Below are 11,558 nucleotides of genomic sequence, written 5' to 3'. Positions count from 1 at the left end.
TTTTTTTTTTTTTTTTTTTTTAATGGCTCAATAGTATTCCATAGAGTATATGTGCCACAGTTTTTCAATCCATTCATCTGTACGGGGGCATTTGGGTTGGTTCTATGTCTTAGCAATCGTGAAAAGTGCCGCAATAAACATCGATGTGCAAGCACTTTTCCAATGAAGAATTCTTGTGTCCTTTGGGTAGATGCCAAGGAGTGGGATTGCTGGATCATATGGTAGTTCTATTTGTAGACTTTTGAGGAATCTCCAGATTGTTCTCCACAGTGGTTGGACTAATTTACATTCCCACCAGCAGTGTAAGGGAGTTCCCCTTTCAGCACACCTCCGCCAACACTTATCATTTTTTGTTTTTTTCAATCTTAGACATTCTGACTGGGGTTTAGGTGATATCTCATTGTTGTTTTGATCTGCATTTCCCTTATGATGGGCATTTTTTCATACGCCTTTTGGCTATTCGTATGTCATCTTTGGTGAGTGTGGTAGGTGTAATTTCCTTTTTCCCCCTTTACTTGATCTGACACTGTGTATATTAGGTATTTAATAAGTAAACATTGATTGAAGATAGTTAAAAAAAGAAGTTAGGTTCAAAATATGACTACTGTGATTTCTGTCTAATGTACCCTTTTACATTACCCTTGCTTTCAATAATTTTGAGTTATTTTGCAACTCAGTAAATTGTAGGAAAGGAAGAATAATGTAAATTATTCCATCTATAAAAATGTAAATTATCTATTTTGGTGGGATTCAAATGGTTATTGATCTATTTTGTTTTGGCATAATTTATCTGTCTACATACATATGATTCTTTTAATTATCCTTTGAACAGGTTATAAAAACCTACTGGTTTCCTCATTAATTAATGAATTAAATATTTATCACAAGTAATTTTATATTATGAGAGTCATGATTATACCCTCTTTTAATAATGTTTTAGGAAGGTGAAGCAAATATTTCTTTTTATTCATAGCCATACTTCTTTTTGGAAATATGTATTTATAGTATTTGTGGTATCTAAATCTAAATATGCAGTTGTGAGAATACACCCTGAATAGTTTGTGTTTGGAATCAAGCACTGTGTTTCCTGCTTAGTTGAGGCATGAATCCTTATAAATTTTCAGCTGGTTTATGACTTTTTTTAAAAAAGAATTTTGAAACAAGTAGGAATCTAGTTGAAGTTTATATCTTCTTGCTGTATACATTAGGATTGTCTGCCCACCAGATGTCACTGTGGCATCTTAGAAAAGAAAAGAGCTGGATTTCCTTTTTTGGTATGTTATTTCTGATAGTGCATATTTAAATTGGTGAAATTTTAAGTTTTAAATAGGGACTGGCTAAGACGAGTTGGGAAACAAAATCCAGGTCTTGATGTTCTTTACATCTTCACCTGTGAGAAAGGCACGTTTCTGGGTAACAGTGAGTATTTCCCTCATCGTAAGTTATGATATAGTTATTATAGTACTCTCTCGGGCTGGCTCAGTGGTTAAGGGAGATGGACCCTACATAGCTGACTGCAGTTCAAAAACGAGTCCTGGCAGTTTGAAAAACACTCCCAGAAGCTCGAAAAACACTCCCGATGCTGCACATGTACCCCAAATCCTTCAGGAAGGAAGAGTGGAGGAAAAAAAGGATTGTAGTGTGACCATCCATGCCCCATTGGGGTTGCTTTCACTCTCTTTGGCAAGTGTACTTGCCCTCTGGCAATAATATAAAAATTTTAAAAATATTCTCTTAATTTAGTTAATAACTTCATTCGTAAAGTGCTTATAAACAACCTAAAATATATGGTCATTTTCAGGATCTTATAAGTGTCCATTAATTCTAATAAGTATCCATTTAGATGTCATTCATGATGGTAGTCTTTGATGAGGATCTTAGACACAATTTTACAATCAAGTCAGAATGCCGATCCATCTCACAAAAAGCAACTTGTGTTTTGTATTCATTAGTATTTTCCACCAACAAAATTTAGCATTTTTCATCTTGCTTTAGATTTTTCCCATTTTTAAGAATCCACCTATTGGGAACCAGCAGTTAGCGTAATGGCTATGCTGCTGGACTCCCATGTAGTCGACCGCGGTTCGTGTCCTGGACCCGGTGGCTTAAAACTCACGCCGGGCACGTGTGCGTGCGTGCCCAAGATCCCAAGAGGAGAATGGAGGAGAAGCAATTGCGGCGTGGCCATCGCCCCTGGGGAGTTATTTCTCGCTTTCTATCTTTCTGTCTCTCTCTGTCTGTCTGGCGAGCACATGCGCCCTATAGCGAAAAACCTCTCAAAAAAAAAAAAGAAAAAAGAACCCACCTATTATAGGCTTTAATTGGTGTATGTGTGTGTGTGTGTGTGTGTGTGTGTGTGTGTGTGTATGCATTTGCATCATGCACGCGTGCCTGTGTGTGCTCTATAATGACAAACTAGGACTGCCCTTCCTCATCAGAGATATTTTGACATCTTGCAAAGTTTTACTTTGATATTTTAATTTTTACATAAGTTTTCTGACTTTTCATGGTAAAAATAAATTTGCTCATCATAGTCCATTCATTAAGAAAAAGGAAATAAATGTGAATAGAGCGTAAAAACTTATGTATTTTCTACCATCTGCAGGGTACTTTATATATTAATGATCCAAATAAAGGTCCTTAATTTTTTGAGATTTGGCTCTAATTGATAGAGAATCCCATCCCTTGCATTGCCAGAGAGAGACAGAGAGTGATGATGAGAGGGAAGGTGAAAAGTCACACCTACCCATGGAGGATGGCCATGCTGTAGTCCCTTCTCCTCCAGTTTCCCCCTGGGACTTTGGGCATGCATGCACTCATGCGCAGTGTAATTTACAAACTGCCACATCTGGGACCCTACTCATGATTGGTCATATGAGAGTCCAGTGCCTTAACTACTATGCCACTTGCCTGTCCCTGTCTGAGGATACTTGATGGTAGAGAGAGTTGCAAGCAGTTCACATTTATTTTATACAGTTTTATTGAGTTATAATTAATACATTAAAAAATCTACACATGTTTTATGTTTCCAATTTGAAGAGTGGATATAAATATACAACCATGAAACCATCACCAAGATCAAAATTATAGATATACCTATCATCTCTAAAAGTTTATTTGTGCCTCTTTTGTTGTTATAAGAACACTTACCCTTATAAATGTAAAGTGTACAAGATAATAATAACTGTAGACACGATGCTGTATAGCAGATCTCTATAAATTATTCTTCTGTGTAAATGAAGCATCGTACCCATTGAACAACTCACTGTTGTCCCTATACCCAGCTTTTGGTAATCACTATTCTACTTTCTGTTTCTTCTGTGGTTATGACTAGTCTAGATAACTCATATAAGTGCAATAACATGGTATTTGTCCTTTCGTGACCGACTTATTTCACTTAACATAATGTCCTCCAGGTTCATCCATGTTGCAAATGGAAGGAATTCCTCTATATTTTATGGCTGAATAATATCCATTGCATATTTATACCACATTTTCTTTTTCCTTTAATCATTCATCTGTTGACAAACATTTGGTTATTTACCAATCTTAACTATTGTAAATAATGCTACAATGAACATGTGAGTCAGATATATATTAGGATACTGATATAAATTCTTTTGGATATGTACCCCAAAAATGGGATCATTGGAATATATGCTAGTTCTATTTTTTAATTTTTTGAAGAACCTCCATACTGTTTCCTTTAGCAGCTACACCATTTTCTATTCCTATAAACATTGTCTTGAGAATTCTATTTTCTCTATATCTTTATCAACACTCATTACCTTTTTGTTTTTGTTGTTAATAGCCATCTGAACAGGTATGATATGATATGTCTTTGTTTTAATTTGTATTTCCCTGGTTATTAGTGATATCGAGTACTTTTCTTTTGGTATTCAATGGGGAAAGAATAGTGTCTTGAACAAATGGTATTAAGAAAACTGGGAGCATAAAAATCAAGCCAAAATAAATGAAATACTTACATGTAAGATTTTAAAATGTAAAACTCCTAGAGGAAAACACTAGATAAAACCTTTCTGATACTGGTCTGGGCAATAACTTGTTGAATATGACACCAAAGGCATAGCTAAACAAAGCAAAAGTAAACAAGTGGGACTATCTCAAACTATAAATCTTCTGCACAGCAAAGGAAATAATCAACAAAAAGAGAAGGTAACCTATAGAATGGAAGAAACTATTTGCAAACCATGCATCTGATAAGGAGTTAATACCCACAGTATGTTAAAAAAAACTACAACTCAATAGATATATACACAAAACAAAATTTAAAAATGGGCAAAGAACTTGAATAGACATTTCTAATTTTACTTTGTTATTTTTTAAATTTTAATTCATTTATTTATATTCATTTACTTATTTATATTTACTGTATATCAATACAGTATACAAAAGATTTTCCATCCAGAATATACTGTATATTGGCTCAATCAAGAATATTACCATACATGTTATCATCAAGAAATAATTTTTCATTTCTTATTTCTTACATATTTTGCCTTTTTCCTTTAATTTTTTCCTTGATTCCCTACCTCTCTTCCTCTGCCATATCTCATCCTCCTCCCAAACTGTCTCTGGTATCTAAAGTTGTTTTCTATACCTTTTTTTCCCCACATTTTATTGATTCACTAAAGATCTTAATTAATCTAAAAACTTTCGATAGCAAGCAGAGCTGATATATACTTATCTATGAACACATATCTGACTTTAGGTGTAAACCTCAGTGAGTAAAGTGAACATAGTATAAAGTAGCACCTAGCTGGAGCTATATAGCTTGCTGCAGTTATTAAATAGGTATTTTTAATGCATTTTTTTAATTTCAAGAAAAACAGTTTGAGTTTTAATAGATCAAACTAAAAAAAATGTTAAGAGAAATTTTCTTAAGACTTAAAGACAGGAAAAAGTTTAGGATTCAGATCAAATAGTAGGTAGATGAACCTATCAACAGTCTAAGAGAAGACTAAAAAATCCTTAATCTGGAAATCAAAGCATAGAAGAAAATCAGTAATATTTTAGTCTATAGTCAGAACATTGTATTTCAGTAGTTTATTCTCATGTGATTAATATCTCTTCTATTGAATTGGCAGTGTTACTGTGGTCTGATCTTTCCATTTAAACTCTGGAAGTTAACATCCATCTCCAGATTTATCCCTATTATTAGGATCAACATTTTCTTTGTTGCTTTTTGTATTCTTATTTCTATTTGCCTGACTTTAGTTTTCCTGGTATAGCACTCCCCTCAGCACTTCTTGGAGAGCTGGTCTGGTGTTTATAAATTCTTTCTAGGTTTTATTTATCTGAGAATGTTTTTGTCTTTTTTTTTTTCCATATGAAAGATAATCTTGCCAGGTATAGTATTCTTTTTTTTAGAGAGGTTTTCGCTACAGAGCGCGTGCGCTCACCAGACAGACAAAGACATAGAGACAGAGAGCGAGAAATCACCCCCCCAGGGGGGAGGGTCACGCCGCAATCCCTTCTCCATTCTCCTCTCGGGATCTTGGGCACGCACGCACACGTGCCTGGCGTGAGTTTTAAGCCCCCGGGTCCGGACGCGAACTGCGGTCAACTACGTGGGAGTCCAGCGACATAGCCATTACGCTAACTGCTGGTTCCCAGCCAGGTATAGTATTCTTGATTGAAATTGTTTTTCACTTAACACTTCGAATATATTTTTCCATTCTTTCTTTGCTTGCATCATATGAGAGGTCTGATGTTAGCCTGAAGGGATAGCCTTTGTAAGTAACTTGATGTTCCTTTTTTGTCAACTTTAGTATCTTGTCTTTGTAGTTTTGGTGCATCTGGCTCTGAAGTGCCTTAGAGAATATCTTCTCCAGTTTGATTCTATTTGGGGTCCTTTGTATTTCTTGGGTCTGGATTTTGAGTTCCTCTCTAGATTTAGAAAGTTTTCTTCCAGAATTTCATGGAATAGATTATTAATTCTCTTATTAGTTTCTTCACATTCTGGGATACTGATGATCTGGATCTTTGGAGATTTAATGGTATCTAGTATTACTCGTATGTTAGTCTCATTGTTTGGATTTATATTATCAGTCGTTTTGTTCAATTTTTCTAATTCAGAGGTTCTATCTTCTACATCTGAAGTTTGATCTTCTGCACAATCTTATCAGCTTTTAATACTTTCAAGGAAGGTTTTGATTTCCTGTATTACAACCTTCATATCTAACAATTCCACTTGATTCTTTTTTATGATGTGTATTTCCTCTTTCAGATCATGCAAGAACTTCCTCACCTCCTGGAACTCACTGTCTCTGTTCTCTTGCATCTTCTGGAGTTCGTTGTGTCTCTTCTCTTGCATTTCTTTTAGCTTTGTCACTGAATATTCTAAATTCTTTATCTGACATTTCCATAAGTTCACTTGTATTGTCTGTAGAGGATGATGAGTTATTCTTTTCTCTTAGGGGACAAATATTTTCTTGGTTTCTCATATTTCTTGTGCTTCTTCAGTAGTTTCTGGTCATCTGATGGGCTTTATGTCTTTTCCTACATTTTGGAGTTAAATCTGAGCATCCAGAGATATGCAGGAGGAGGACACCTGCAATCTCAAATTAGTACCATTTTTCTCCCTTTGTGCAGCAGATTCAATGGAAATTAAGGATTAATCTGACCCTAAAAGTATTCACATATTTGACTACTATGCACCTAGACCTGTCTAGAAGCTCAGTGTGTGGAGGCTGAGCAGAAAATGAGAAAGGTAAAAAGAATAGGAAAAGGATGGGACCAGCAGTTGGCATAATGACTATGTCACCGGACTCCCATGTAGTCGATTGCAGTTTGAGTCCCGGAACCGGTGACTTAAACTCACGCTGGGTGCATGTGCGTGCGTGCCCAGGATCCCAAGAAGAGAATGAAGGAGAAGGGATTGCAGTGTGGCCATCCCTGGGTGGGGAGGGTGATTTCTCTCTTTCTGTCTCTCCCTCTTTCTTTGTCTTTCTGGCGAGTACATGTGTCCTATAGCAAAAAATCTCTCCAATAAATAAATAAATAAATAAATAAACAAACAGTTCACTTTTTTCTTTTTTATTTACTTTTCTTAGTGAAATAATTGCCAGCTATATATATGGTATACAGAGAACTAATAAGGTGGAATGATTCATTTATTGTGAAAATTTATATTTTTTCAAAGAAAAAACATTGTTTAGATGATGCTTATATTAATATGTTAACTGGGGACAGTGTTCTTATTAGTTATGTAGTGGTTAACAGTGTAAAAATGACCTAACACTCAAACATGGGGCAAAGAAACTATGTAGTTCCTGCTGCTTTAATAAAACTGTTTACCTCCTTCTACCAATGTCGATGCCACAGTGGTCCACTGGGTGTTATTTTGGCAATGAAATTATCTGTAAAGGCCCATAGTAAACAGTTAGTTCGCCTTCAAGTTAGAAAGATGATCTATTTTGCGTTCTCAAATATGGTGCATAAGTTTTGTGTTCAGTTAGCTGTGGGTATCTATTTACCCAGGGAGAGAGATTAAAATTATTTCACTGAAGTCTGTCAAGAGAAATGTAATAGGTGACTTTTTAAAATTTTTCTTTCTTTAATTTTTCCATGAGCAAGAGAGGCACAGAGAGAGAGAGAGACAGACAGTACCCCCAACAAAATCTCTATACTTGTGTGTCTTTGTGTATTTGTTATTACGTTTATTTCTAATCCACAGCTTTCCCCACTTAGAAAAACATGTCCAGCCAAGCAGGTCTCAGAAGCATATGTTTGTGTGTCTAAAATGGAGGTAAAGAGGAAACTGGAGTTAAAGAGATCGCATGGCCATCCCCCCGTAGGGTGATTTTTTTACCACCATCACTCCCTTCCCTGTCTCTCTCTAGTGAGTACATATGAGAATTCCAAAAAACTTAAATAAAATAAAATAAAATAAAAAGACTCTGAGCACCTTGGGAACAGAGACTGTCTCCTTCTCTTTGGTCAGCCCATTACCTACCTACTTAGCAACTGGAACAGAGAAAATACTCAACACATACTTAATTGTCAAATAAAATAAAATTCATGTTATATAAGATGTACTTAAAAAACTTTTTTTTTTTAAGTTCCAGATGGAGTGTGAGCTCACCATAGAGAGACAGGGACAGAGAGCCAGAGGGAGAAATGGAGAGTGAGCAGGATAATGGGGTGATCAGGCCCAAAACCACTGCGGGATTCAGGATCATGAGGTGATCAGGTTCTTGGCTCATGTTTCCGAAAAATTAGAGACACAGACAAATGGAGCAGCAGCAAAGCAAAATTTATTGAAGGAGAGGAAAGCTCTCTAGGAGGAAGGTGTCCCAGGAAAACATCGCTGAAGAAGAGCTGAGGCAAGGGGTTTTTAATCTAGCAACCCAAGGAATGAGCTGGCTCTCTGATAAGAAAGTGGGCTTCAGAAAACAATTACATGGTAGTCTGGGTGAGTTATTTCCCCATTCTTTGTGGGATTAGCAGACTATAGGGATCTGCACTTCTCCTTGGAATGTAGTTAACAAATAGAAACTGTTGACCTTAGCTATAGTTGTTTTAAGTCCCAGTGTTGCTACCTCTTTGTTAAAACTTAGCTAATGTGACTTCATCTTGGGTAAAGCTTAATGTCTCCATCTTGGGCTCTAAACCCTTTCTATATGTCCCTAGCCTATCTCCTACCTCAATAGGATCCCCATGTGAGACATAACCATGCCTCAATCCCTTCTCCTCCATGTCTCTATACTATTTGATTTGGGACATGCAGGCATGTGCATTAAGATTGGAAACACATTTAACAATGAGTGGTTCAACTCCCTTAACTGCTTGGCTCTGGGGAGGGCCCATGTACTTTTTCTTCAGTGTACTTTTTCTGCTATATAATTCATCTCATTATATAATTCATTTCTATATTGCACGATTACTTCAGAAAAAGAATAAGGAGGGACCAACAGTTAGCATAATGGCTATGTCGCTGGACTCCCATGTAGTCGACCGTAGTTCACGTCCAGGACCCCGTGGCTTAAAACACTCCTGCTGGGCGCATGTGCGTGCGTGCCCAAGATCCTGAGAGGAGAATGGAGGAGAAGGGATTGCGACGTGGCCATTTCCCCAGATGGTGATTTCTCACTTTCTGTCTCTCTCTCTCTCTCTGTTAGTCTGGCGAGCGAACATGCCCTATAGCAAAAACCTCTCAAAAAATAAAATACATAAATAAATAAATAAATAAATAAATAAATAAATAATAAAGAAGAAAGAAAGGTGTCTGATCAGGATGAGTACATTGAAAATCCACAGTCTTCTTGTACATCTTCTAGCTTTCCTGTCAGTTTTAAATTATTTATTGAATCACTTGGTAGGAAAGACTTCACAAATAGGAGAACTTTTGGTTTTTAATTTTAATTAAGGCAGGTGGCTAACTTAAACAGTAAATGAGTATTGTCGAAGAAATATGACTAAAATAAATCTCCCAATCTAGAAACCCTCTCCACCAAGGCAATCGGAAAAATATTTTTATTATTGAATAAAGATTAAACTAGAATGTAATGTGTATCACAGGCAATTCAGTAGGAGACTGCTAAAGCAGAAAAATCTCACCCTTTTATATAGTCAAGCAAATACAACTCACTACACACATATTCAAGATAAACAATCATTCAAGTAAGAGGACTTGACAGCACTGTTCGTCTCAAGTAATTGTTCCTAACTTTATCTGTTAATTGGAGTGACCATTTGTGCTAGCTGATTTGTTTTATCCAAAGGAAATCCAAGCTTTTCGTATATTCCTGACAAGAGTTTGGAACCTGGAGCAAGTTGTGGACCTAAGTTAGTTCCTACTCTCCTACAAAAACTCAGAGAGGGATATTATCTTTCTTGATGTTTACATTTCAAAGAAATAGCTCCCAGGTCCTTGAGAAAGATACTCCTAGATCATAAGATGATAAAATGTAAATTTAGTCTTCAGAAAGATTTACATACATTTCAGAGAGAGGAGAAAGTACTTACAATAAGTTTTCTAAAATAAATGCTCAACTTAAAAAGGAAATATTTTCCCACATTTTTAACAAGAAAAAATAAGGTGTTTTTCTTTTTTTTTTGAGACATTTTTGCTATAGGGTACATGTGCTTGCCAGAAAGACAGAGAGAGACAGAGAGACAGAAAGTGAGAAATCAGCCCCCAGGGGCAATGGCCATGCTGCAATCCCTTCTCCTCCATTCTCCTCTCAGGATCTTGGATACGCACGCACATATACCCAGCATGAGTTTAGGCCACCAGGTCTGGGACTCGAACCACTTTCAACTACATGGGAGTCCGCAACATAGTAGCCTTTTTTCCCCCTGCTGGGGCCCAAGTGTTTTTTTTTTTTTTTTTTTTTTTTTTTAAGTTTATTTATTTATTGAGAGAAAGAGAGCAGGAGCGAGCGAGCGAGCGAGAGAAACTCTCAACAAGGTCATCATGCCATAATCACCCCGAGCCTCTCCCAGCCAACCAAGATCAAGGACACACTCTTGTGTTGCATTTCTAGGTCCCCCTGGGAACTGAATTCTGTATTCCATATGACTTCTAGCAGTACTGAGCACTGTGCTGCTGCCTGGCTACTGTAGGTAGGATGGGCAGCACTTATTTTTAATTTGCATTCGTTTTTGCAGTATTTATTGTCTGGTTGCTTCATCCACATGTTTATGGTAGTTGCTTGGAGTGGTAGAGAGAGGAAGTACTACTATAATCTCATATGCAGCCATTTTTTTCTCATTTTTATGAATGTTAATCTTGGCATTTGTTTGCCTATTCTTAAGCTTTAAAGTAACTACCACTGTGCAGGTGAAGAAGATTCCTTTTTTGGTTTATTTTTCACAATTCTGGCCTGTTGCGAGATCTGGAAATAGCTTTCCTGACTTCCTTTTTGGTCTCTGTTCCACAAAATGTTAGAAAAATCCCATTGTTTATTAACTGCTGGCTAATAAATTCTATTACTCAATAAAAGGAATGTTTCAGAATGGTTTCTGTGATGATATTCAGATTCTTGGAGTTTCGGACAAAGAACTGAACAAAACATGCTATAGCGAAAATAAAAGGCAGTTTGTTACAGAAAAGCAAAGTACATTCCTGAGAGATAGGCGTGAGTCTTAGTGGACAGAGAAAGGGGCTCCAAGGCCCCAGCAGTTATATTGTGTGAGGTTTATGATTTTTAAATCCAGGTTATGTCGGTTGATCATTGGTTGGACCTACTGATTGTTCTCATCTCATTGGTTCTGTCAAATGAGACTAAGCTCACTGATTTATCTCATGGGCCATATCAAATGTGGCTTAGTCAGCTAGACATCCCCCACTGGAAATCTGCTTCCTACATTACCTTGGAGGGGATTTTTCTGCCCTAATCGGTTTTTCTATCTAGCCACACAGCAGGTACTCCAGCCCCCTTTCCCACTGTTTGATAGCTTTCTCCTGCCTCGGGGTTAAATGTCCCCTCATCATTACCCAAATTACCTTTTGTTCCCTCCCTTCACAAAATTATTGTTTGTTAAAATTTGCTATTTAAACCTTTTGTTATAAATGGCACATTTGAAGTGTA

Source organism: Tupaia chinensis, unplaced genomic scaffold (genome assembly GCF_000334495.1).
Source record: "Tupaia chinensis unplaced genomic scaffold, TupChi_1.0 Scaffold000266_1, whole genome shotgun sequence".
Classification (NCBI taxonomy): Eukaryota; Metazoa; Chordata; class Mammalia; order Scandentia; family Tupaiidae; genus Tupaia; species Tupaia belangeri.
Note: the sequence above shows the minus strand (reverse complement) of the source record.